This window comes from Dasypus novemcinctus, chromosome 15 (assembly GCF_030445035.2).
Source record: "Dasypus novemcinctus isolate mDasNov1 chromosome 15, mDasNov1.1.hap2, whole genome shotgun sequence".
In the NCBI taxonomy this organism is placed as follows: Eukaryota; Metazoa; Chordata; class Mammalia; order Cingulata; family Dasypodidae; genus Dasypus; species Dasypus novemcinctus.
Window position 1 is genome coordinate 15,104,691 of NC_080687.1, and position 25,640 is coordinate 15,130,330.

The following is a 25,640-nucleotide window of genomic DNA, read 5'->3' on the forward strand; positions in this document are numbered from 1 at the left end:
AACATTTTAACACATAAAGGTTGCAGAGGGCTGTTTGACGGCATCGTAACTTACGATAAAAATGTTGCTATGGCATGAGCAATGCCAACTTTCTTCTAAGTCCCATGATGCTGTTGCTGAGGCTTCCACTGACATCAGAGAGCTTGAGAGCCTCTAAGTCCTGCACCTGCTCTCTGCCTAGCTCACACTGGATGGGCCGTAAGTCACCTTGGTAAATTAAGTGTATTTAACCTCACGGCAATTGTAAGTTTCCTGAAGGCTTTCATTTATCTGGTTATTATTCTTTAAAGCCATGTTATTAGCACTGCATATTAAAAATTCACAACCGAGCCAGGTAACCTTTATCATAGATTATGCACCCCCAAATATATCGATGTATCTACACATATGGAGGCCTACATCATCTAAACTTTGTCATCACAGCTCCAAATGGAAAATACAATACTCTTAGAACAATATTTAACACAGAGGATGAATTATACTTGCTATTATTGTATATTAAGTCTGAAATCCATGGTCTTTTGATGCTGACCCCAGGCCATCCTAGTAGTTCAAGATATAGCTTCATATATGATAACGCTATATCTTGACAAAGTTCTGGAAACTATTACTTCAGATATGACTTGCTTCAAATCAGAACTCAATTTATAATGTCATTTACTATGTAAATTATTTATGTTTGCTCTATATATTTACCATGTGCACTCACATTAAAATATTTAAATAGTGCCATTATGTTGAAACTCTTTTCACTACCAAGTTCTCCTAACATATTAAAAATTTAAACATATATTTTATATTGTGTTTTCTTAAAAGATTTTCAAAACAGAATATGCTTTAACCAAAGTAATCACCAAAATAATGACAACCTCTAATTTGTCGTTTTTGAGAGTAAAGGAAGAATTGTTTGGTTGAAGTTCATCATTATATAAAGGAGAATTTGTGCAGGAGGTAGGCAGTTCTGCTGATAGCTTTAATTCCATTTCCTTTCTACCAGAACCAAGAAAATTGCAATGCAAATTTTTCTCTCTTGTCTTCTGTTTTCTGTCTTCCTCAATATCCAAAAAGATTGCATATATATGCTAATATTATTTGTCCCCCCTCCATGAAGGCAGGGTTATTTTTTCTCTGTGATGCTCCTGACTAGTACCAGTGCCTAGAATACTGTCAATATTTGTTGACTGAATGGATGAACATAATGCAAAGATGAATTCTTCAGCAAACCTACGTTTTAGTTGTTCTACAAGATCACACTTTGGCCAAATTTAGAAAGGAAAGTCAGTAAAGAAAAAAATATTTGCTGCAAAATTCATGCAAAAATAAAATATTCAGAAAAACAAAAATCCTTAGAAAGATGACTGTAGATGCTTGGTGTGCCACCAAGATGGCCCTTTAGGAATAAGGAACTCATTCTTCCCAGATGCCAGGACTGTTTCTGCTGATGGCTCACAACTGAGTTGCCCCTCTGGAACTGCCATTGATGAAGAGCTGACTTGCCCCAAGCTTGCACCCCTCCTCAAGCTGCTCATGACTGAAGCACAAAGGCTAGGCCCCCTGTCTTTATCTAGGCCATCTGTGAAGGACCAGCCTAAGTGCAGAGAGCCTTCCTCTGTGAGTCCTGTAAGACGGGCTGTGGCCTGCCTTAACTGCATCATAGGTCAACTCCTTCCTCTGCCTGACCCGCTTTTTCACTCCCTTAAAATCACTCTTCCTGAGAGCATCCTGCCCACTCCAGCTTTCCGATCTCAGTCTCGTGGACTCTGTGGCTCTGGAAGTCTGTTCCCGGTGGGGGCGTTTCTATAAGGGACATGTGTCCATTAATCCCTAAGCTGCCACTTAGTCACTCCAGGTTCCTCATACCAAGGCCCAAACTGTCAAGGAGAGGGCCCCCTCTTCTGACAGCAACTGTCAGGAAAGAGTATACTTGTCACCTAGGGGAACCACAGGGCATTTCTTGGTGTACCCCTGGCCATCTTGATAGTAAACGGGAAAGTGCAGCCCTATGCCCCGGCTGGTAAAGGCTTCATGACCCGGGGCTCCGACCCCTTAGCGTTGAATGTCAGGGTCACCTCACTAGGGAGGCTACCCTGGACCAGCAGAGGTCTAGATAAGAAAGAGAAGAGTCTGGAGTGGGTAGCTGGGGAGTGGGGAGTGTGCTATAGGTTGAACTGTGTCCTCTAAAAAGTCATGCTGAAGTCTAATTAGGCAAGTTAAGATAAGGTCATAACAGAGTTGAGTGGGTCCTTAATCCACTAAGGACTGGTGTCCTGCTAAGAAGGGAAACTTGGCCACAGAGAGAAGGGAGCATGCCGGGTGATGACTAGGGCAGAGAATGCCAGGGCCTGCTGGTAAGCCACTGTCAGAAGCCAGGCGAGGAGCATGGACCAGACCCTTGCCTCATATCTCAGAGGAGCACGCCTGCTGACACCTTGATTTCACACATTCCTATTGTTCTAAGTCACCCATCTTGTGTACTTTTCTTTGGCAGTCCTGGCAAACTAAGAAAGGGTGGGTGGGAGAGATGGTGGTTATTAATGGCGAGCGTGAGACCAGCTGCAGGAGCAAAGGCTGAATCTCATCTCATCAACGTTCCTTTCACAGGTATCCTCGGGAAAAGAGGCCGATTGGAGGAGCTGTTCCTATATGAAGCAAGAGAATTGGCATGATGTAAGGAGTGGACCAACATGCCAGCTGGGGTGTGCTACCCTGGTCTGGGCACTCTTCTGAAGCATGACACTCACTCATTCTTCCAGGGGCCAGGAGTGATACTTGATGACGAGAATTACTTTTGACTGAACTGAGCTGCCTCATTCATGGGTACATCCCTCCCTGGGAGAAACAACTCGTGTCCAGTGTTCGAGCAATGCCCGTTTGCAAAATCCCAGCCTCCTTCCCACCTGCATGCGAATCTCCACCTCAGGGTCTGTTCCTTGGGGAACCTGCCTAAACAACTGATGGTGGAGAAGATGGGATTTATGAGATTACTAGGCATGCTGATGGCTTTCTCAGTGGAACATTGTTCAACTTTCTGTCTTAGGTCAGATTTCCCAGAAGTAGAGTCTGAGTTGAGGATTCTCATGCAAGTGTTTATTAAGGGACTGTTCTCAGGAGGAACCTATCAGGCAATGAGGGATGTCGGGCAGGGCAGGAGAGGGCTAAGAGAGGATGTGGCTAGATGGAGGTGTGGGTCCAGAGAAGTGTGAATCCCCTCACTGGCCATTTGGTAACCGGTAGAGAGGAGCTGGCAGGACATTAAGAGTATATATGATTATTCCATTTACCCTATGCAGACATGATTCTTGACTTTGAAATTTTTTACAAAGGAAAACCGAGTTTAGAATACTTTTAAAATTACACACAAAATCTGGCTTTAACCAAACAGACTAAAACAGTCTTCCCTCAATTTTATGTCTTTTGATTTTTTTTACTGAAGGTGAAATTTTCAGACAAATAACTCTAACCCCTCCCTCCAAAAACCTTCAGTTGCATAGACCCTAAAAATAGCAGTTAACTAAACTTGAATTTTGAAATATATCCACTCTCCAAAATCTAGGGCAAATTTCAAGAAGGTTATTTAAATTTATCAACTAAGCCGAGCTTCTTTTTAGTTGCAAGACTCTAAATGAAAGATTTAAGGCAAAAAGAAATTCTTGAGGTAAACCTAATTATGGTTCTTATCAAATGTGGTGTATATGCCTTTTCCAATTGCTTTGACAGTTATTAAAAAAGTTTCAGCAGACTTCAAGGCCGTGATACACTTCTGCCGTTATCGCCTTGTCTTCGGGATTGGAATGTGATAATATAAAATGACTTCCAAATGCTGCCCAGAATATACACATCTAAATGCATTCCAGTATGAGGACAGCACACTTCTGTGCTTCCCCAAGATTAACATTTTAGAATATTTAAGATGCAACTTTTCATTAACAGCTATCACATTTTACCAGGGGAAAATTTTCATGGGAAACCCAAGCAGTCATTTGATTTTCTTTCCTTCATAAATACTTAAGGCACCATTAGAGATGCCAGTCAGTTGCTGAGAATATCGGGCTGGTTTTTATTTGCACACGTATTCCTCCTCAGCAGCCATTGCTATGTGCAGAGAACATTCTCTGCTAGAGCAGAAAGAGCTTCTGGCTGGACTCTCCTGCCAACCTGGGAGAAGCAAGGTGGAAATGCTGACCGCTTGCAACCCTTCTCCTGAGGATCTCCCCTTACTTTCCTATCAGTGCAGGTCAGGATAAGAGGGTGTAGGGTTTCCTGATATTGATGGTGATTGGTGATGGTGATGATTTTGATGATGATGATGATGGTAAGAGTTATTTACTAAGAAGTTGGAAACTTTCCAGATGCCTTCTATAAATATAATTTTAAAAAATTTATTATGGTGAAATATAGAAAATATATAATTTGCCATTTTAAGTTTTCAAGTATACAATTCAGTGGTATTCATTACATTCACAATGTTGTACAACCACCATCATTTCCAAAAAATTTTCATCACTCAAAACAAATTCTGTACCCACTGAGCAATAGATATGGATTTGATTTTTGTTATACCCTTACAAGGTCGATACTATGCTTACCTCATTTTCATATATGAGGAGGCAAAGGTACATAAGAAGGTCCTATAGCTAGAAAGTGACAGTCTGACTGGACAGACAAAACTTTTAGTCATTGCCCCTTCTTTGATGTTATACTTTTCAAAGATTTTTCACAAGTAAAACCAAGTGAGAATTGTTCAATAGAGTAAAGTAGTCAAAAAGGTAGAGCTAGGTTTTCAGGTAGCCTTCTTCTGGGCTCTCTATCTTCTGACAAATGGAAAACCCACGGAACTTCCTGACATCTCTTTCACCCCTTCATATCCCATAAAGGAGGATCTCTTGCTGCTGCTTCTGCCTTAGGTCCCATTTCCAAGTCCTCAGACGAGGCTGCCGGTGACTGTCGAGCAGCTCGCCCTCCTCCCTCCCCCACGGCTCCCAGCCCATTCCCCAGGACAACCAGATCGGGCCTCCCAAAGAATAAATCTGATTCTCCCTTAACACTCGAAGGCTCCCTGATGCTTCAGGATAAAGCACACATTCCTCGGGCAGAAGAGATCCCTCTGAAATCTCCAGCTGCATTTTTCATCACTGGTGCACAACACACCAGTCATATGACATAGACTTTGATATTTTGAAGGATTCTGAGAGGTGGTGGATCTTCGCAAATTCACAATTGCCCAACCCGGCTCTCAGAAATTTCCCCATAAAATCCTCTAAAGCCTCGTTATACATAAAATCAAAGATGAACTTGGAGCCTGAAATGACAAAGCTATTGGGTGAAGAATTTTACAGTTCTCATGAGAACATCACAGAACTATCTGGTCACACAATTGATATAGAGAGTAGTAAAACCAGACAGAATTGTCTGGGCTGAGCAGAATAGGGGGGAAGGACAGTTACAGGCAGGTCCTGAGGGTAGAGGCAAGTTCTGAAGGAATGGGAAAGTAGCAGAGTCATATTCAGGACTTAGGTTTTTGTGTTTTTTTTCTCCCCACTAAGAAAGCCCAGCCATGGAGGTCTTGATGGGGCTGGGCTTAGGTGACAAGAATCAAGGGGCTGTGCTGAGCCAGGCAGAAAGGAGCACAGAGAGAGGACCATGGGGCCTGCAAAATACGACTGAACAAAATGGACCCCCAATCTTCATTTACAATTACTATTTAATTTTCACATTTGATTTAATAGGAACTTATATAATTAGAAAATACGTTTTTTAAAGGACAATATGGAATGCCCTTATTTTCAGCAAGCTAACATAGCATGTTTGGAAACCCAGATTAGTTAGTTTTGGGAATTGGATATTTAAATATACTGAATGACTACATTTCAATTGGCTTTGAAAGAAAACATTAAGTAAATTTAGAACTCAGAAAACTAACACCAAAGTGAACCATTAATTTTGAAATTGTGTCTGGGTGTCTTTTTATACCTATCTTTACAAAAATTTCCAAGAAAATAAGCAAAAAAATAAACATGGTTTGTAGCTCATTTTGTACTAGCAATTACTCCATCCTGCTGGCAATAATCTTAAAGGCAGTTGAGGTCTATTTTCCCTTGATGTCCTTCTCTAGGCTGTCTTTTAAAAATGTATGTTTTCTAATTGCCACGCATTAACTTACAAAACACAAAGAACTGACAACTTAAATAGGTAAAAGCCTTAGCCCATTTTTGCCTTTTGCCATGTTTATGTTTACTTTGGATACATATTTTGAGTAACACAAATTTTTACAGATTTTGGGGAAGAAAGATTCTTTCCTTTCTCAATCAAGAATAACTGTGAAGCTGAAGTTGATCTCTTTGTTCTTGGTTTCTTTTCTCTTGCTTATTGCCAATTTATAAAACCAGGTGGACTTTTAGTCTCATTAATCTGTCTCTTAATATCCAGAATGAAGCTACTGATAAAATGTGAAGCAAGTGTAATTCTATCACAAAAGCTTAAAAGCAGAATTAGCAGTAGGTGGTCTTCAGGACTATGACTTGATTAACTACAGCATACAATTTAATGCCCAATAATCAGAAATGCTGTCATGGCATTCTGAAAGTGGAAAATAGCAGAAATACAGGATTATGCTAAAATACATAGCATATTAGCAGTCAAAATAAATAAAAACAGTTGATATAAGAAGCAGATAAAATTTAATTATTTTGAGATTAATTCATTCAACATTGTTTTAAAATTTGTTAACTATTATGTCATCTAAGAAGGAAAAAGAATCAAGAAACCTTATAACTATTTGGCTTTTATGTTGAACGCTGTAAAGTAATTATATAAAAACTAAGTTAAAACTGATTACTTACCTTGGCTGTACTAAAGAGCACTGGTGAATGACCTACAACCCGCCTGATGTCTATAAAAACCTAAACAGTTCAAACTTTCCCGTTATTTTCAAAACGAGAGTGAGAGATATTTTGAGTGTCATCAACTATGACTGGAAGAAAAGACTCATGTGTTTGGCCTTGTCTTATGTTTCATTGCCTGGTATTAGCAACAGGCATGTCTAATTTTACTCAGTGACGTACACAGCTCATACCAGACTTAAAACCGTTCAGGCACCAATTCCAGGACATAGCTCTAACTGTGCCAAAAAAAAAAAAGCATTCTTATAAAACCAACATTTAAATCCTGAATCATGATAGACTTACATAATTATAACTTTCTAAAATAAACCTTACCGCAAGTGAATAGCAAAAACTTCTGCAGACTAGTTTCCAGTAGAGTCTAACATCAACACAATCTCATGAAAAATAGTTTCAAATTAATAGGCAACATTCAGAACTCATGACTTTATTAGTAGCAAAAATATAGTATATTCATCCAAGTATTTTCATGTTATTCTTTTAAAATTCACTTTCCTTAATAGAATGTTACTATTTGGAGAGAAAAATCTTAAATAATAATCATGATAATAAACAGAAGATAAACTCTACATGTTAAAATTCTGACACTTCTTTTCTAGTAAACTAATAATTATATTACTTTAATAAATTATAGGGAGGTAACCATGTGATCTTTATATTATACTCTTTTCTTAATAAAAATAACAATTTGATCACTGAAATTTACAAAGTGTAAAGAAAACAGAATATCAAACTTTTGAATAATCTTAATCTTTTATTTTGCATCATTTTTTGTGTAGCCTGGCTTGTAGCATGAATGTAAAAATTGACCAAATTATATATTTAAAATTCATATTTTAGCCCTAAACCTTGAATATGAGAAGCAATGCCATGATAAGCCATATGCTAAATTTTTTAAAATTTTATTTTATTATATTCTCAGGAGAGCATTTCTCTACATTCTGTTCTTTCACACTCTGAATTCTTTTGAAATCTGATGCTCCCGTAAAACGGACAGCTGCAGGCCTTAGTCATCTCAATGAAGCAGGCATTTATAAAGCATGTCAAATCTTTCATGAATTCCCTGCACATTACGATTTCTACTATCAGTTAAGAAAAAAATTGCAGCACACCTATCAATTCTTAACGAAAATATATAATACAGTTAGCAATGATAATAGGGGTATACTTTTCTAACAGTGTGTGTCTGGAAAGTCAAAATTTGCAACTCCACACTCAGTATTCTGATTGAAATGTCACACATTTAAAAGTTACATTTTGAACGATGTTTTCATGAATCAGTAAACTGGTTTTGTAGCAACGAACTTTTCAATGTTTTGGGCACTGCTTTGTAAAGATAGTAGTCAAGTTATATGTTTTATCTCCATTCACGGTCACAGATTCATTTAATACTACCAACATCTACTTTTAGTACTGCAGAAGGATGACTTTAGAGAAATAATTCTTTGATTTTATAGGCTAGTTTAAATTATTAAAACATGATCTTCAATGTTTTAGATTTAGGCTTGGCTTATGTTTGTAGCTCACATATTCACACATCTGACACCTTTTTGTTCTAGTAGAATCATAATGTTTAAAAGCTAAGAGGTCTTAAAGAAAACCAGTTTCTAGACTAATGTAGCTGTACAGTAATTTGTTGAAGGTTACTATAGCTAGCAATGGCATAGGGGAAGTGCCCTGAAAGTCCTTTGGCTTAACATACCCATTTGGTTTTTGAGTTCTCTACTACTAATGTGCTTCCAAATCATGACTCTACCTACCCCTACCCATAAGCCCATTTAAAAGATTCATCCTAATTCTCCTTGTCCCCATTCTTGGCCACTACAGTAATCGGTTTGGTCTTTGTCTCCTCCTCACTTGGCTCCTCCTCATTCAACTCTTGCTTCTGCCAGGGGACAGAACTCCTTGTTACTCATTGAAAGGTTTAAGAGGCTGGCTTGGGGGGATCATTTTGAGAAGCAGTGATAATAGGGAATTCATGGTAGGAATATGGTCATATTTTGGCCAATAGCACTTATCTTGCCATGAAGTAGGAGGGTAAGATTATCTGCTGAGTGAGAGTGTGTTGATAGAGGATGAGATGGTCCAGAGTTGGAAAAGAAGGATGGGAAAGTTTACAGCAGTTGCTGTGAAGAGCTGGGGACTAACTTTACTAGGGAAATACATTAATCAGTGTTCACGCTGGAGTTGCTGCATACATGTTAATTATGTTCTGATGGTTCCCACGACTTTGTGTCTAACTTGTAGCCATCTGCTCCTCTGTGACTCAATTCCCCAGGCCCATCTCCAACTTCTCCAAAACGAATCACATCCTCTCCCCAAATCTTCTCTGCTGTCCATTCTTCTTTTCTTGGTTTATTACTCCATCCTCCACAAGGTCCTGGAAGATGACTTGGGAATCTTCCCCAACTTGCCTTCTCCATCACTGACCATCCTGCCAATCACTACATCCGTGGATTCCTGGAGCTGCCTGGCGCTCCACCCCTTTGTCCTTGCCTTAGCATTGGTACCCACTGTTTCTGGCCTAAGCTCTTGCTGAAGCTTTGTACCTGGTTTCTGGGTGGCAGTCCCACATCTTGCACTCCCCAAGACTGCCTGGACTGTAATTCTGTCCCTACCACTTCCCTGCTCTGCTCTTTGGGGAGCCTTGGGGATATGGTACAAAGTTCTCGACTTGGCACACACAGCCCTTTGTGGCTGGGCCCTGTTCATCTTCCCCTCCTGCTTATGTTCCATAAAATATTAGGAATCACAATGTTGTTTGATGCCTTGCTGGATCTGGGACAAAAGTTACTTTCCATCTTTCTTCTGCTGGAGAACTACAATTTGATCTTTAAAATCCTGTTTGTAGGTCACTAACAGTTTTCTATATGTACTGCTGAACTTATAAATAGTTGCATTTATATTGCAATCATTTGTTTATCTTCCTGTCCTCTCTACTAGAGTATGAACCCCTTGCTAAGTGCCTCCACATAATGAGCCCTCGATCAATGTTTTCTGAACTTCGAATAGCTACACTGGACAGTTCAGTGGTTCTTAAAATATTGAGTCCATAGTGCACGTTAACTTTCAAAAAAATATGGAGCTAACATATGATCAGGGTGACATTATTAGAGTTATCCAGAAGAGGTCAGTGTTACAGTAATAAAAAGTATGGTCTTGAGGGCAAATTAAATGTGAAATCAAATTTAATTATTTGTAAGTGGAAAACTTAAAAAAAAAAACTTGTCAATTATTTGCCTCTTCAATTAAATCAGCAATTCTTCACAATATATAGCTACCGACCTTTCACTTATGCAAAATGAAAAATCAAATGATTATATATGCAACTGAAAACTAAGGGAGTTTTCATCTGACTTGTAATTAACTGTGATTACTTTTCAATAGGAATCACCCAAGTGTAATACTTTAAGATAACTCAAATTCCTTTTAGAGCTGCTGTATCAATAAAAAAAAATTAGACTGATTACTAGATTACTAAAAGTAAGCATTTTATATTTTTCAAGGTACTTTTGGGATGTTTAGGAGTCAGTACTTAATGTGAAGAGTTAAAATTAGACTAATTTAATGTTGTCAGGGAAACAGAAGAAACATATAATAAATAAGGAATCACTGGAATGTTGGCACAGTTAAGAGGTAAGAAAAAGACAACTCTGAATTTCAGAAGAGAAAATGAAATAGTACCTGAAGTTTTCAGTGTCATGGATTATCCACTGGTAGTCACTGAATTGGGTCATAATTTTTAAAAAAGTATTATTTCATGAACATATAACTTTACATAATTTACAGGGAACAGATACTTGCAAACCCATTAGTTATATGCTTCTTGTACATTATTCTCAATTGAGGCTAGGAATGGGATTGTAGTGTTTGTGCATCAGAATCACGTGAAGTGTAGTAAGAATAATTATCAAAGTCGAACTTGCACATGTTCAAAGATGCAGTTGATCAGAGAGGTTATAATAATAAATTCTCCCCATCTCATCTCCACTTCCACTTGTCAAAGGCAACTACTTCAGGCATTTTAGATTCTCCTTCTCATACTTCCTCCTTTTCCTTTAGAAAACCTTATCTTGCTATATCTTGATTTATTAACTCTATACATATCTATTGATTTAGTTCATGTACATTATGACCCAAAGCCATCCTACCCTTTTTTCAATGTAATTTTATCATTAGCTTCAGTTCCTTCAGTAGTCACCTCTGCAATTTCAAACTGTCTATTTAAAACATGCATTTCTTGTTTCATCATTACAGAGAATCTTTTAACTCTTCTGCTTTACAAAGAATGGACATTAGCACTTCAATGTTTCATTTTCCACCCGAGTCTCCAATTCCTGCCACTTCTATCTCCTAAGCTCTGACAACTGTACCTTTACAATTATCAAAGCATTAATAGCTCATACTATTTACATTCTTTTTAAAATGATAATGACATTTTCTGTGATTTGATGAGGTTGATTTAAAAAATAAAAATGTAATAAATAGTGTTCACATTTTAACACTTAGCATTTAATTCTGGGTTGAAATAATTTCCTACTTAGCTTTGAAGTCCTTGCTCCACTGTTACCTGTCACTCAGAGCTCCTACAGAGAAGACTAATTCGAGTCTGATTTGCATTTCTAGTTTACCTTGAGTAAGATATATTAATATTTAAAGGTACCTGTGGGAATGTTTCAGTAAAATTAACATTCTCCCCCATTTATTCCTTTTACATTCAGCTGGCATTTCACATACATGACTTGATTAATGGGAAGATAGCACGCATTTATAAAATGTAAGTGCCTTTGTTCTTATTGCAAAATAGTAATGATCAAGTAGAAATACTCAAATTATATTTCATTGATAGCCTTAACATTTCTTTCACTTCATCAGAAATTTCTGATCAAGGAATAGTGAGTAGTTCATGGCAGGAGATATGAAAGGAAAGGTATATGATATAAATTAATTGGGAGGAATTAAAAATAGGATACTGGAAATCTGGAGAAGGAGGAATAGGAAAATTGTGTCCATGTGCCAATCTCTCGGATGGTTCAGAACTTGGGCAGTGACTAGGGCTGTCATTTTCTTCATCCTCTCAAACTTAGAAAACGCAGCATTAACAACCACTCATCTTGGGTGAGGACCTACTATGTAGTAGGAGCTGTTCTATATTGACCTTTTAGCCTTCCCTAACCCTATGCTCCTAATTCCTCCTTTCTTGCAAGGCTCTCCTAAGCACCTCCATGGTACTTGGGGTGTTCAAAACAGACTGAACTGCAGTTGTCTATTTACCCTGTTAATCCTTCACTTGACTGTGAGTTTGACAGCAGGGACTGAATCTTGATATCTATTTCCTCAGTCTCTTAAGATACTCATTAAATATTTGCTAAGTGGATGAACAGATAAGTAGAGTTCTTTCTTTGTTTAGAGTAGCTTTCTTTAGGGCTGAGATGGCAGATAGTTAAATAATTACTCAACAGTATGGTTAGCCTAGGTATGAACCACAGGCTATGGAAGCACATAAGAGAAATTCTATCTCTAAGAGACTTAGGTAGATGATTTTCCAGGGCAGAAACCATCATTAACTCATCATTTAAAAACTTCCATTATTTATGTAAGCTTGCAAAGTACGTACTATATTGGCGTAAGAGTACGTTAACAAAATTTAGAAGCATATAACAGTTAACACAAATGGCAATGGATGCCAGTCCTAGAAGCTATATTTATAGTAACTCATAAATAAGTTTGGAGACACTAGCCTTAACCTTGAAACAGCTACAAACTTCACTCCTTGAGGAGAAAGAGAGAGAGAAGCATACCACATGTTGAGTTTGTTGGACACCCCCCGGGAGACACCCAGGAACACAGACATGACACGATGTGATACTGCAATTGGGAGATGCTTTGGAGAATGGAGGTGGAGAGGATGACTGGGTCAGACATTCAATTCCAAAGGCAATCTTCTCTCTACAGGAAATCTGATTCTCTATCCCGCTCCAATTTTATGGTATGAGCCACAACCCCGGGCTTCCTACTTCCAAATCTTATTTTCAAAATTAATGACTTTGGCTCAGACTGCTAGATTTTAAAAAATCAGATCTGGATTCCTGACGGCCTCTTTTGCTTGACAGCTTGGCTGATAACCTGTACTCTCATCCTGATTAACACTATAAGGTGTTAAAAATCTCTCTTACTTCCTCTTTGCCCACAACCAATATAGACAAATGGATAAAAATCCCAAGTTTTAGAGTTGGCTGAGTTTTAAACTCAGCTTCTTCACTTAATTACAGTGTAATGTTAAACAAGTTAGTTATCTACTTTTGAGAACGGTTTTGCCCTATTAATGTTGGGGGTAAGATGAGTAAACTAATTAAATGGGACAATGTATAAAAGGTCCTTGACACAGTAAATATACACGAAATGGTAGCTATCACTACAATTATTTCTTATTGTTCAGAATGAATTTATCAAGTAGAAATAATATACATGAATCATGTATTAATGCATATATAGCCTTTATAATAAAGGTATTTTGACTGGAAGATATAACTAATATAATAACAATTTTAAAATAGACTTTATTTTTTGAGTGATTTTAGATTTACAGAAAAATTGTGCAGAAAGTACAGAGTTCTCATATGCCCCTTTCCCCACAACACAAAGTTTCTCTATTGACATCTATCATTAGTATGGAACACTTGTTACAAATGATGAACCAAAACTGATATATTATTATTAACTAAAGTCCATAGTTTATATTAGGGTTCACTCTTTGTCTTGTAAAGCTTTATGGGTTTTGCCAAATGCCTAATGTCATTTACCTACCTTTACAGAAAGACCTTTTGCCTTTCCAGATAAAACTTTAGAATCAGTTTGTCAAGATCTAAAATAACTTGCTGGGATTTTGATTGGGACTGCATTGAATCTATAGGTCAATTTGGGAAGAGGTGACATCTTAGTAATATTTAGTCTGCCTATTCAAGAACATGGAACATCACTCCATTTATTTAGACCTTGGCAGTTTCCTCAGATATATCTTGTGTATATTTGGTTAGATTTATACCTAAATATTTCATTTTGGGGAAAGCTAATGTAAATTGAGTTATGTTCTTAATTTCAAGTTCCAATTTTTCATTGCTAGCATATAGGAAAGCAATTGTCTTTTGCATAATAATCCTGTATCCTGCAACTTTGCTGTAATCACTTATTAGTTCCAGGAGTTTTTCATCAATTCTTTGAGATTTACCACACAGTCATATCTTCTGTAAACAAAGACAGTTTTATTTCTTACTTCCCAATCTGTATACCTTTCATTTTCTCGCATTAACTAGGACTTCTCTGGGATGATGAATAGAGTGGTAAGATGGAACATCCTTCTCTTGTTTCCAGTCTTAGGGGGAAAGCATCTAGCTTCTCATCATTAAAGTATGATGATAGCTGTAGGTATTGCAGTTTTTTAAAAATCAAGTTGCTGCAGTTTCCCTCTATTTCCAGTTTGCTAAGAGCAAGTTTTTTTTTCTTTATCATGAATATTTGTTGATTTTGCCAAAAATTTTTTCTGCATTTATTGATATGATCACATATTTTTCTTTTTTGTCTGTTGCTGTGATGAATAACATAATTGATTTTTGGATTTTGACTAGCTTTGCATCTCTAGAATAAATTCCCCTTGGTCATGTGGTATATAATTCTTTTCACACATTGTTGGATTCAATTTGCTAGTATTTTGTTGAAGACTTTTACCTCTGTTCATAAGAGAATTGGTCTGCCATTTTCCTTCTTAGTAATATTTTTGTTTGGTTTTGGTACTAGGGTATGCTAACCTCAGAGAATGAGTTAGGATGCATTTCTCTGTTTCTATTTTCTGGAAGCGATTGTAGAGAATTGGAATATTTCTTCTTTAAATGCTTGGCAGAATTCACCAGTGAGATCATCTGGGCCTGAGGCCATATGTTTTGGAAGGTTATTAATTGTTGACTCAATTTCTTTAATAGATATAGTCCTATTCAGATTATCTAGTTTTCTGAGTTTGGGTAGATTTTTTGTCCAAAAACTTGGTCCACTTTATCTAAGTTGTCAAATTTGTAAGCATAGAGTTCATACTATTTTTTTATTATCCTTTTGATGTCCATGGGATAGATGTGATGACCCCTTTTTCATTTCTGGTATCAGTGATTTGTGTCTTCCCTCTTTTTTTCTTGATTAGCTTGGCTAGAGGTTTATCAAGATTATTGATGTTTTCAAAGAATCAGCTTTTGGTTTTCTCTATTAACTTTTAAATAGGTAAATTGTTGTTCCCCTCTAACTTCTTTCAATATTGTCCCTGTCTTTAAGCCAGCCCTCATCTTGTGCTTTTCAGTTACACCAGCTAATAACATGTCTTTTTTTTTTTTTAGACTATTTAAGTTATTCAATCACTTGCAACAGGAAGAATTTAGTTAATATAAATTTTAGTCAAACCAATGGGATAATCTAAAGTATATGCCTTTTTTGGTGGTGGTGGTGAGTTGGGGGAGGGTTGGTGGTGTTGGGGTAGGGCAGAAGAAGGGAATGCACTTAGCTTCTGAAAAGTGGAAGAATCTGAAAAGTTCAAGAAAGAGTAGAAAAGAGTATCAAAAGATGAAGAGAGGAAGTGAAATAAAAATAAATTTTAAAAAATGGAAGAGAGGTGGTGGACACACATTGCAATGACTCCCTGCCATTAGTCATCTGCAGAGGGAACCTGTGGGTTCTGTAACTCCATGTCCCACATGGTGCCACCCATGAACGAGGGGACCATGTCCCATGCCATCACATGTTCTGGAGAGGTCAGAGAAGTGGCTGGAGAAAAGATCACCTGATTTGACAAGAAAAAACTGGTGGGAAATTTTAAGATGGTACTCTCTAAATTAAAAGTGTATACATACACACACACACATATATATACAAAAATTAATGATTCTGAAAACCTCATAGAAAATGTCTTGACTTTGTCATATGTCATATCTCATCAAATCTAAGATTATTTTGTTTCTGTGCCACTAGGAAAGGAAATACCTCTTTAAATTAAACTATAATATGCCACAGATTGTAATATACACCTCACTCTCAGAGCTATTAAAATGTGAAAAAAATATTAGATTTTGTGAAATGTGACCACAGCACAATGGAGTGGATGTTGATAGCAGTTATGGGTCCATCATGCTTTATTTAGATTTATCTCCATTTGATTATCTCTGTTTTATGTGTGAGCTGCTTTTGCTTATTGGTTTTTAAAAAACATTTGTCTGCTAGGATAGACAACATATTCAGTTCTTGTTTGAGTCAGAAAAGTACTGCATATTTACGCAGCTGGATGGAAATGTTTACCCTTATGTATAGATGTTATAAGAATGGAGTTAATGACAGACTCTAAAACTAATTTTCTGGGATGCTGAGTTGTTTTGTTTCATGAGTCAGCTATTTGGGAAAAGCGTCAGGGGCTTCCTTGACACACAAGTACCTACCAGGTGCCCAGCACTGTTCCAGGTGCTGAGAATACCACAGTGAGCAAGACACAGGAGGTCTCTGCCTCCTCAAGGCTTATATTCTAGTAGGGGAGAAGCAGTCAATAAACATGACAAGGACAAACAAGACCATTTCTCAAAGTAACAAGCTCCTTCTCTTCCTCTCTCTCTCTCTCTTGCTCTCCTTCCCTCCTTCTCTCTCTCTTTCTCTGTTTTTTAACAATGCACAATCTGTCCTCTACTTCACCAGAGCAGACAGACATATGGTTTACTTATGGATTTCTCATTTACCCACCTCCTCTGCATTTGGGCACTGAGCCAGGTTCAAGGAATCCCCTGCTGTCAGCTCTTACAACTCATTCACATCACTGCACATAAGATGCTTAGCTTTGTCCCACTGTTTTAGTTTCCTAGGCTGCTCAAAGCAGATACCATGAAATTGTTTGGTTTAAACAATAGGAATTTATTAGCTTATGATGTGAGGCCAGGAAAATGCCCAAATCAAATCAAGGTGATGCTTTCTTCCCAAAGACTGGCTCTTGGCAATCCTTGGCTCCTCTGCCACATGGCAAGGCACACGATGGCATCTGCTGGTGTCTCCCTTCTCTTTGGGTTTTGCTGTTTTCAGCTTCTTACTTCTGGGGCTTTGTCTCTCTTTGTCTAAATTTCATTCTCTTACAAAGGACTCCAGGAACAGGATTACCCTCCTAAGGTGGATCATACTTTGACAGAAATAACCTCATCTAAAGGTCCTACTTACAATAGGTCTACATCCACAGGATGGATTAGATTTCAGAACATGTTTTCATAGAGCTTCAAATCAGCACACCCACCTTGGCATGTGCCCTTATCTTTGAAAAGAACCCACTGCTGGCTTTCTCTGATCTGCAGCTCTAATGCCCCTCTCTCTTCCTTTCAGACTCATATATCCATCCAAGCTCCCTCTTCTGGACAACTTCCATCAAATTTGGAATTTGAAAGTTTAGTTGTCTCCTAGTTTTGCCAAAAATAGATTTTTAAATTAGTACCTCATTTGCCTTGTTGCTTTTGAATGGCATCCAGAAGTAAAAACATGTAAATACCAATTTTATATTGCTGTCTTCAGTAGTGGCAGTCTGTCAGCCACATGTTTCTATACACCAGGGCTAACAGCTGCTTGTGCAAACCACTTATAAATATTGTGTGTGCCCTTCTCTTTATCCTCCAGGATTCCTGGTACTTTTACAGACTTCATCCTGCTTTCAACTCAGTAATGCAACTGTTCTTTTCTGGAACAACACAGATTCTTTTCAACCCACCCTTATGCCTAGAAGTATGACTTAAGGCTTAGTCTCTCTCCCCTTCCCCCTTCAACAGTCCATTTTAACCCAACAGAATGAAGTCATTGTTTTAGGTTACAAAAGTGAGGCTTGTTTGGTCTATTTGAAAGAAACAGTTACGCTGTCTTCACATCTAGGCTGCGCTGTGTGAACATACAGGCTACTCATGGTTTATAAATACTGCACTTAAAAATTACCGCTCAGCTTTTTAAGTCATTGTCTCACCTGGTTACCATGGCACCTGTCCCCGCTATGCCGCCCCTGGATGTGTGCAAAATCCTCCTTCTCTCCCCAGTATCCACACTGGTTTCTTTTTTTCACCAGTGCTCTCCACTGCAACCTAATTTCCAATCATCTAGCCTGGGAAAGAGTCCTTTTTCTTCAGGCCAATTCTGAGCATGATATTCTGAAAATACTCTTGGCTTAAGAATCATAAAACAGGCATGAGGCTATAAATAATGTGCAGGCTCTGTGAAACAGTAAATGTTATGATTTAGCTACATTATGGGCTAAATGAGCATTTGCAAAATATCCTTAGCACATAAAAGTTGACATATTTTTGAGAAAATATGTTCGGATTTGTTAGCAAACTTCTAGAATACAAGCCAATTATCTGCATACAAAGTGTTTTTACACTATGAGGAAGTTAATTCCAAGTTTTTCTTCTTTCCAAATCATAACTATATATATTTTAAAAGTCTGCCTCTATTGAAAGGAATGTCTTTAGAAAGGGACGGCATCAAGTAATGCTACTACATTTTTAAAAAACTTTCTCATTATTTCTATTCATCCCTATTGTTTTTTTTTTTTTTTTTTCAGCCCAATGTTTGTACTTCAAAATTTAGTCTAGGAAATATACGTCATTTTTCTTTGCTGTATTTATCAAATAGCAATGCCTTCATTTCCTAAGACTTCTGTAACAAATTACCACAAACTAGAGACCCTAAAATAACAAAACTAGAGGGCAGAAGTTCAAAATCTACGTTTGCCAGGGTTGTGCTTCCTCTGAAGTCTGTGGGGAAGAGGTAGTGCCATGCCTCTCTCTTAGCTCCAAAGGTAGCCAGGAAGCCTCAGCACTCTGGCCTGTGGCAGCACAACTCCAAACCCCCCTCATCTTCACATGGCTGTCCTCTCTACAGTCTGCCTCTCCTGGGCAGACTATAATTTCTTCTTATCAGGACACCAGTTGTATTGGATTAGGCCCACTTGAATCCAATTTTGACTCATCTTACCTAATCATATCTTCAAAGAACTTATTTCCAAATAAGGTAACATTCACAGAACTGGGGTTTATGACTTGAACACATCTTTTGAGGGGCAACATTCATCCCATAATTTGACTTGAGAATAATGTTGCAATAACCAGTTTTTATAAGTTTGTATCATGAAATATGTTCAAACTTACAAACTTAACAAAAATAATATAAACCCAATACAGAGAAATTTAACATATGCCTGTATACTCCAGCTACCCAGATATTCCAATTTTGACATTTGCCACATTTATGGTATTGTGTCATTTAGCTACCCATCCACCTATCATTTATCAATTCATTTTCCAAACATTTGCATGTAGGTGAAATACATCATGCTCCTTGAACACTTAATACTGCCCTATGCATATCCTAAGAACAAGGATATTCACTTATGTAACCACATTAAGAGCAGTTAGGAAGTTCAAGAAATTTAACATTGATATAAAGCTTATATTCAACACTGGAAATTTTTCATGTAGCCCAATAATGTCCCTTGAGCCTTTTCTTTTCCCTTGATAGATTCCATCCAGGATGATGTAATTTATTTAACATCATTATCTATTTAGTTGCTCTTTCTTTTTTATTTTTAATTGTGGGAATATATATAAAACTTAAACTTTCCTATCTCAACTGCTCTCAAGCATGCCATTCAGTGGGATTAATCACAGTCACAATATTGTAGTACCCTCACCACCTTCCATTACTAAAACTTTCAAATCTCTCCAAACAGAAGCTCATTATTCATTAATTCTCCATTCTTCTTGCCCTCCCCATCCCTGGCAACTTGTACTCTAACTTCTGTGTCTAAGAGCTTGCATATTCTCTGATATTTTCTTTCTAGTTGCCAAGGAGCTTAAATGTAATGTAACACCCTAAATTTATAACAATCTTGTTTGCTTTGATACCAACTGTATTAGTCAACCAAAGGAGTGCTGATGCAAAGTACCAGAAATCTGTTGGCTTTTATAAAGGGTATTTATTTGGGGTAAAAGCTTATAGTAATAAGGACCTAAAGAGTCCAAATGAAGGTATCATAAGAGATATTTTCTCACCGAAGTCTGTTGCCACGTGTTGAAGCAAGATAGTTGCTGATCTCTGCGAGGGTTCAGACTTCCTCTTCGTCTTAAGTCTCTGTGGGCCTGGCTTCTTCCCATCTCAACTGTAAGCTGGCACAGGGCTCATTTCTCAGGGCTTCCTGTATCAGTCTGGCATAAGGCTCATTTCTTTCCAGGCTTTCTCAGTTGCTCAGCTGTAAGCTATCAGGAGAATGGCTTAGCTTTTTCTGAGACCACAGGATTAAACATGACAGAGATCTCTCTTCTTCCATGTGTCTTCTTGAGTGAGTGTCCATTTATATCAGCCTACCAAGGAGGAAGGGACTCAACTAGAGTCACGCCTTACTGAAGTGGTCAAATCAAAAGCCTAACCTTAACAGGTAATTTAATCAAAGACATCTCAGGTGAACCTAATACAATCGAAGGGGCTCACACCCAGAGGAACAGAACAGTTTGCAAACGTAATTTTTCTTTTTTCTTTTATTCATAAATAATATCAAACTGCCACACCAATTTAACTTTAATAGTATAAACAAACTATGTTCCTATATCCCTCCACCCCCCACCTTAATGTAGTTCTTGTCATATGTTACATGTTTATACTTTGTGAGTCCGAAACTATTGATTTATCATTACATTTTATACATTTGCCTTTTAGACCCTGTAGACAGTGAAAAGTGGAGTTACAAACAAAAATACAATAGTACTGGCTTTTACATTTCCTTGTCATTGACCTCACTGAAGAGCTTTATATCTTCATGAGACTTCAATCTATTGTCTTTTGACCTATAGAACTCTTTTTAGTATCTCATATAGGCTTGGTCTGAGGTAACAATCTCCCTCAGCTTTTGTACATCTGGAAATGTGTTAATATTGCTGTCATTTTTGAAAGACAGTTTTGTGTGACATACAAGTTTTGTTTGGACATTTTTTTACTTCCAGTACTTTAAATATGTTATCCACTGCCTCTTGCCTCCATGGTTTCCAATAAGAAATTGGCATTTCATGTTAATGAGGTTCCCTGTACCTGACACATTGCTTCTCTCTTGCAGCATTGAATTCTCTTTATCGTTGGCATTTGACAGTTTGATTAAAATATGCTGCAGTGTGGGTCTATTTGGGTTTATCCTGTCTGGAGTTCATTGAATGTCTTGGCTGTGCATATTCACATCTTTTGTTAAATTTGAGAAACTTTCTGCCATTATTTTTCTTTGCATATTGTCTCTGCCCCATTCTTTGTTTCCTCTCCTTTTGAGATTCCCACAATGTGTATATTAGTATGCTTGAGGGTATCCCACAGGCTCTGTACTCTTTTCTTCATTCTTTCCTCTTTCTGCTCCTCAAACTGAATAATTTCTATTGTCTTATCTTTAAGTTTTCTGTTTTTTTCTTCTGCCAACTCCAATCTGCTGTTGAACCACTGTAGGGAATTTTTAGTTCCTTTTCATGATTTCCAACTCTCTATTGATATTCTCTTTATGTTCATATATTGTTTATCTGATTTCCTTTATTTCTTTGCCCATGTTTTCCTTTAGTTCTTTGAGCATATTTAGGACCATTTTCAAAATCTTTTTTTAAATTAGAGAAGTTGTGAGCTTACAAAACATTTCTGTGTAATGTCCAGAATTCCAGTACATCACCCCTCCACCAACACTTTACATTGTTGTGGAATATTTGGTACAGGTTATGAAAGAACAGGATCAGATTATTATCACTAACTATGGTAAACAGTGTGCCCTTGGTATGTTTTTTCCCTACACCCTCTATTATTAACACTATATATTAGCATTGATTGTACATTTGTTATAGTTCATGAGAACACCATCTCATTTGTATTGTTAACCACAGTCCATCTTCCACAACATAGTTCACTGTGTTACACAGTCCCATGCCTTATACATTCTAGCCAAAGTGTACACTCAGTGGCTCTCACTTTCATCACAGAGTTCTGCAGTCATCATCCCAGTAAACCTTTGAACATCTTCCTTAATCCAAAAGAAAAATCCCATACCCCTTATTATTGACCCCTAGCATTGATATAGTACCTTCTTTGTCACAGATACAAGAATATTACAATATTGCTATTAACTATAGTCCGTAAGTTATGTTAATTGTATTTTTCTCATGCTTAAATATATTCTTAACACCTTGTTAACTGTGATGTACATTTGTTCTAGTTCCTAGAAGAAATTCTTGTATTTGTATTAACCACAATCTTCATCTACCTCTGGGTTCACTAAGCTGTTCAGTCCCTAGATTATTCTCTAGCTTTCTTTCAATTGCCATATATATCCTGAGACTATCCTTTACAGCCACAATACCATTTATAAACCAGCCATGTTAGATATACTTATTGTAATGTGTTACCAACAACTCTATCCATTTCCACACTTTTATAGTCAAGCTAATTGAAAACTCTACATACATCAAGCATCAGTACCCCTTTCTCAGTCTTCATCCAGACTCCTAGTAACATATAGTCTAGGTTTTAACTCCATGTGCTTATTATTCATATTTAGTTCATATTAGTTCATATTAGTGAGACCATGCAGTATTTGTCCTTCTATGTTTGCTTATTTTACTTAGCATAATGTCCTCAAGGGTCATCATATTATCATATTGTCCCAATTTCATTTTTTCTTACAGCAGCATAGTATTCCATCATAAACATATCATGTTTTTTTTAATATATTCATTGGTTGATGGACATGGGTTGTTTCCATCTTTTGGCAATTGTGAATAAATGCTGCTAAAAATATCCCTGTGCAAATGTCTGTTTTCATCATTGTTTTCAGTTTTTCTAGATATATTCCTAGTAGAAGGATTGCCAGATCATATAGCAGTTCTATATTTAGCTTCCTGAGAAATTGCCAAACTGTCTTTCACAGAGGCTGCACCATATTACATTCCCACCTATAGTGAAGGAGTGTTCTTATTTCTCCACATCTTCTCCAGCACTTGTTGTTTTGTTTTGTTTTGATTTTTAATAACAGCCATTCTTTGAGGTGTGAAATGGTATCTCATTGTAGTTTTGATTTTCATTTCTCTAATAGCTAGTGACATTGAATTTTTTTCATGTGGTTTTTGGCCATTTGTATTTCCTCTTGGCCAAAATGTCTAAGTCTTCTGCCCATTTAATTTTTATTGGACTGCTTGCTCTTTTATTGTTGAGTTGTATGATACCTTTACATAGCATGGAAATCAAACCCTTATGGATATGTGGTTTCCAGATATTTTCTACCATTGAGTGTGCTGCCTTTTCACCTTCTTAACAAAGTCCTTTGAAGCACAATTGTTTAAGTTTGAGGAGATCCCATTTATCCATTTTTTTCCTTCCATTGCTTGTACTTTCAGTATAAGGTTTAAGAAACCCGCTCCTACCACCAGGTCTTGAAGATACTTCCCCACATTCTCATCTAGGAGTTTTATGGTCATCACTTTTTTTGTTTGTTTTCTCTATTTTTTTTTTAATGTTACATTAAAAAAAATATGAGAGGTCCCCATAAACCCCACACCCCCTCACCCCACTCCTCCCACATCAACAACCTCTTTTATCATCGTGGGACATTCATTGCATTTGGTGAATACATTTTGGAGCACTGTTACACCACATGGATAATGGTTTACATTGTAGTTTACACTCTCTCCCAGTCCACACGGTGGGATATGACAGGACATACATTGTTCAGCATCTGTCCCTGCAGTACCACCCAGGACAACTCCAAGTCCTGAAAATGCCCCCACATCATATCTCTTCTTCCCTCTCCCTACCCTCAGCAGCTATCGTGGCCACTTTCTCCACATCAATGCTACACTTTCTTCCATTACTAATCACAATAGTTCCATAGTAGAATATCAGTAAGACCACTCTAATCCATACACTATTCCTCCATCCTGTGGACCCTGGGATGGTTATGTCAACTCCACCTCTATATTGAAAGAGAGGCTTATATACCACATGGATGATGAATGCAGTTTTCCTGCTTGCAGTTGTAGGCACTCTTGGCTTCCTGGTGTGGTGGTTGACCTTCGCCTCCCTGTTAGCTGGCCAGGGTAAGTTTATTGGTAAACCAGAGGGTAGGAGTTGTGAGTCTGCTGAGGCTCAGGACCTGGCTGTCACATGGACAGTACAGAGATTCAGGTCATCACTTTTATATTTAGGTCTTTGGTCCATTTTGAGTTAATTTTGGTATAATCTTCCTTTCTCCCTCCCTCCCTCCTGCTCCAACTCCTTTTTTGGATATGGATATCCAGCTCTCCCAGCATCATTTATTGAATAGACTGTTCTGCCCCAGCTAGGTGTGTTTGACAGCCTTGTCAAAATCACTTAACCATAGATGTGATGGTGTGTTTCTGAACCATCAGTTTGGTTCCATTGGTCTATATGTCTGTCTTTCTGCCAGCGCCATGCTGTTTTTACCACTGTAGCTAGGTAATATGATTTAAAGTCTGGAAATAAGAATCCTGCAACTTCCTTCTTCCTTTTTAAGATGTTTCTGGCTATTTGGGGCCATTTAACCTTCCAAATAAATCTGATAATTGGGTTTTAAATTCTTTTTAAAAGGCTGTTGGAATTTTTATTGGGATTGCACTGAATTTGTAAATAAATTTGTGTATAATTATGCATCTCTGACAGCCCTGGAGCAATTAATGTCTGCTGCTAAGGTTTCCACTCTAGATGCAAGAAAAAGAAGTCCTTGCGCTTTCTGTCTGTCTGGTTGTGGCAGCCAAGATTGAATGGGGGAATACAGGGAAAAAATTATGTATAATTGACACCTTAATGATATTTAGTCTTCCTATCCATGAACATAGAATGTTCTTCCATTAATTTAGGTTTTTAAAAATTTCTTTTAGCAATGCTTTGTAGTTTTCTGAATCCAAATACTTTACATTCTTGCTGAAGTTTATTCCTAATATTTGATTCTTTTAGTTACTATTTTAAATATATTTTTTTCCTGGTTTCCTCCTCAGACTGCTCATTAACAGTGTACAGAAACACTACTGATTTTGCATATTAATCTTGTATCTTGCTATTCTGCTGAATTTATTAGCTCTAGCAGCTTCATTGTAGATTTTTCAGGATTTTCTAGGTATAGGATCATATCATCTGTGAATAGTAAAAGCTTTACTTCTTCATTTCCAATTTAGATGCCTTTTATTTCTTTTTCTTGACTGATTTTTCTAGCTAGAACCTCTAGCACTATATTGAATGACAGTGGTGACAGCGGACATCCTTGCCTTTCATGATTGAATACAACATCAGCTGTGGGTTTTTCATATATGCCTTTATCATGTTGAGAAAGTTTCCTTCAATTCTTATCTTTTGAAGTGTTTTATCAAGAAAGGAGGCTGGATTTTGTCAAATGCCTTTTCTGCATCAATCGAGATGATCATGTGATTTTTTCATCTCTGATTTATTAATGTCGTGTATTATGCTGATTGGTTTTGTTGTGTTGAACCACCCTTGCATGCCTGGGATAAAACCCACTTGATCATGATGAGCAAGTCTTTTAATGTATTGTTGGATTTTATTTAATGAATATTCTGTTGAGGATTTCTGCATTCCTATATACTAGGGAAATCGGTCTATAATTTCCTTTTTTGGTAATATCTTTATCTGGCTTTGGTATTAGGGTGATATTGG

At 37.3% G+C, this 25,640-nt stretch overlaps 1 protein-coding gene and 1 non-coding gene across 3 annotated transcripts in view; one reads left to right on the forward strand and one right to left on the reverse strand.

Annotated features, from left to right (window-relative positions):
- Positions 1-25,640, reverse strand: part of SGCG (sarcoglycan gamma) — a 157,595-nt gene that overhangs the window by 117,975 nt on the left and 13,980 nt on the right. The window contains exon 1 of one of the 2 annotated variants that reach the window (XM_058277058.2): positions 6,840-6,931. The exons of the other annotated variant lie outside the window; for it this stretch is intronic. The gene's annotated coding sequence lies outside the window, so the exon portion shown is untranslated. Of the gene's footprint in view, positions 1-6,839; positions 6,932-25,640 lie in introns of those variants that run through there. 2 annotated transcript variants of the gene reach the window in all.
- Positions 24,618-24,749, forward strand: LOC111762875 (small nucleolar RNA SNORA31). Its single transcript, XR_002795880.1, has one exon. It is a non-coding gene; the product is annotated as a small nucleolar RNA SNORA31 (small nucleolar RNA).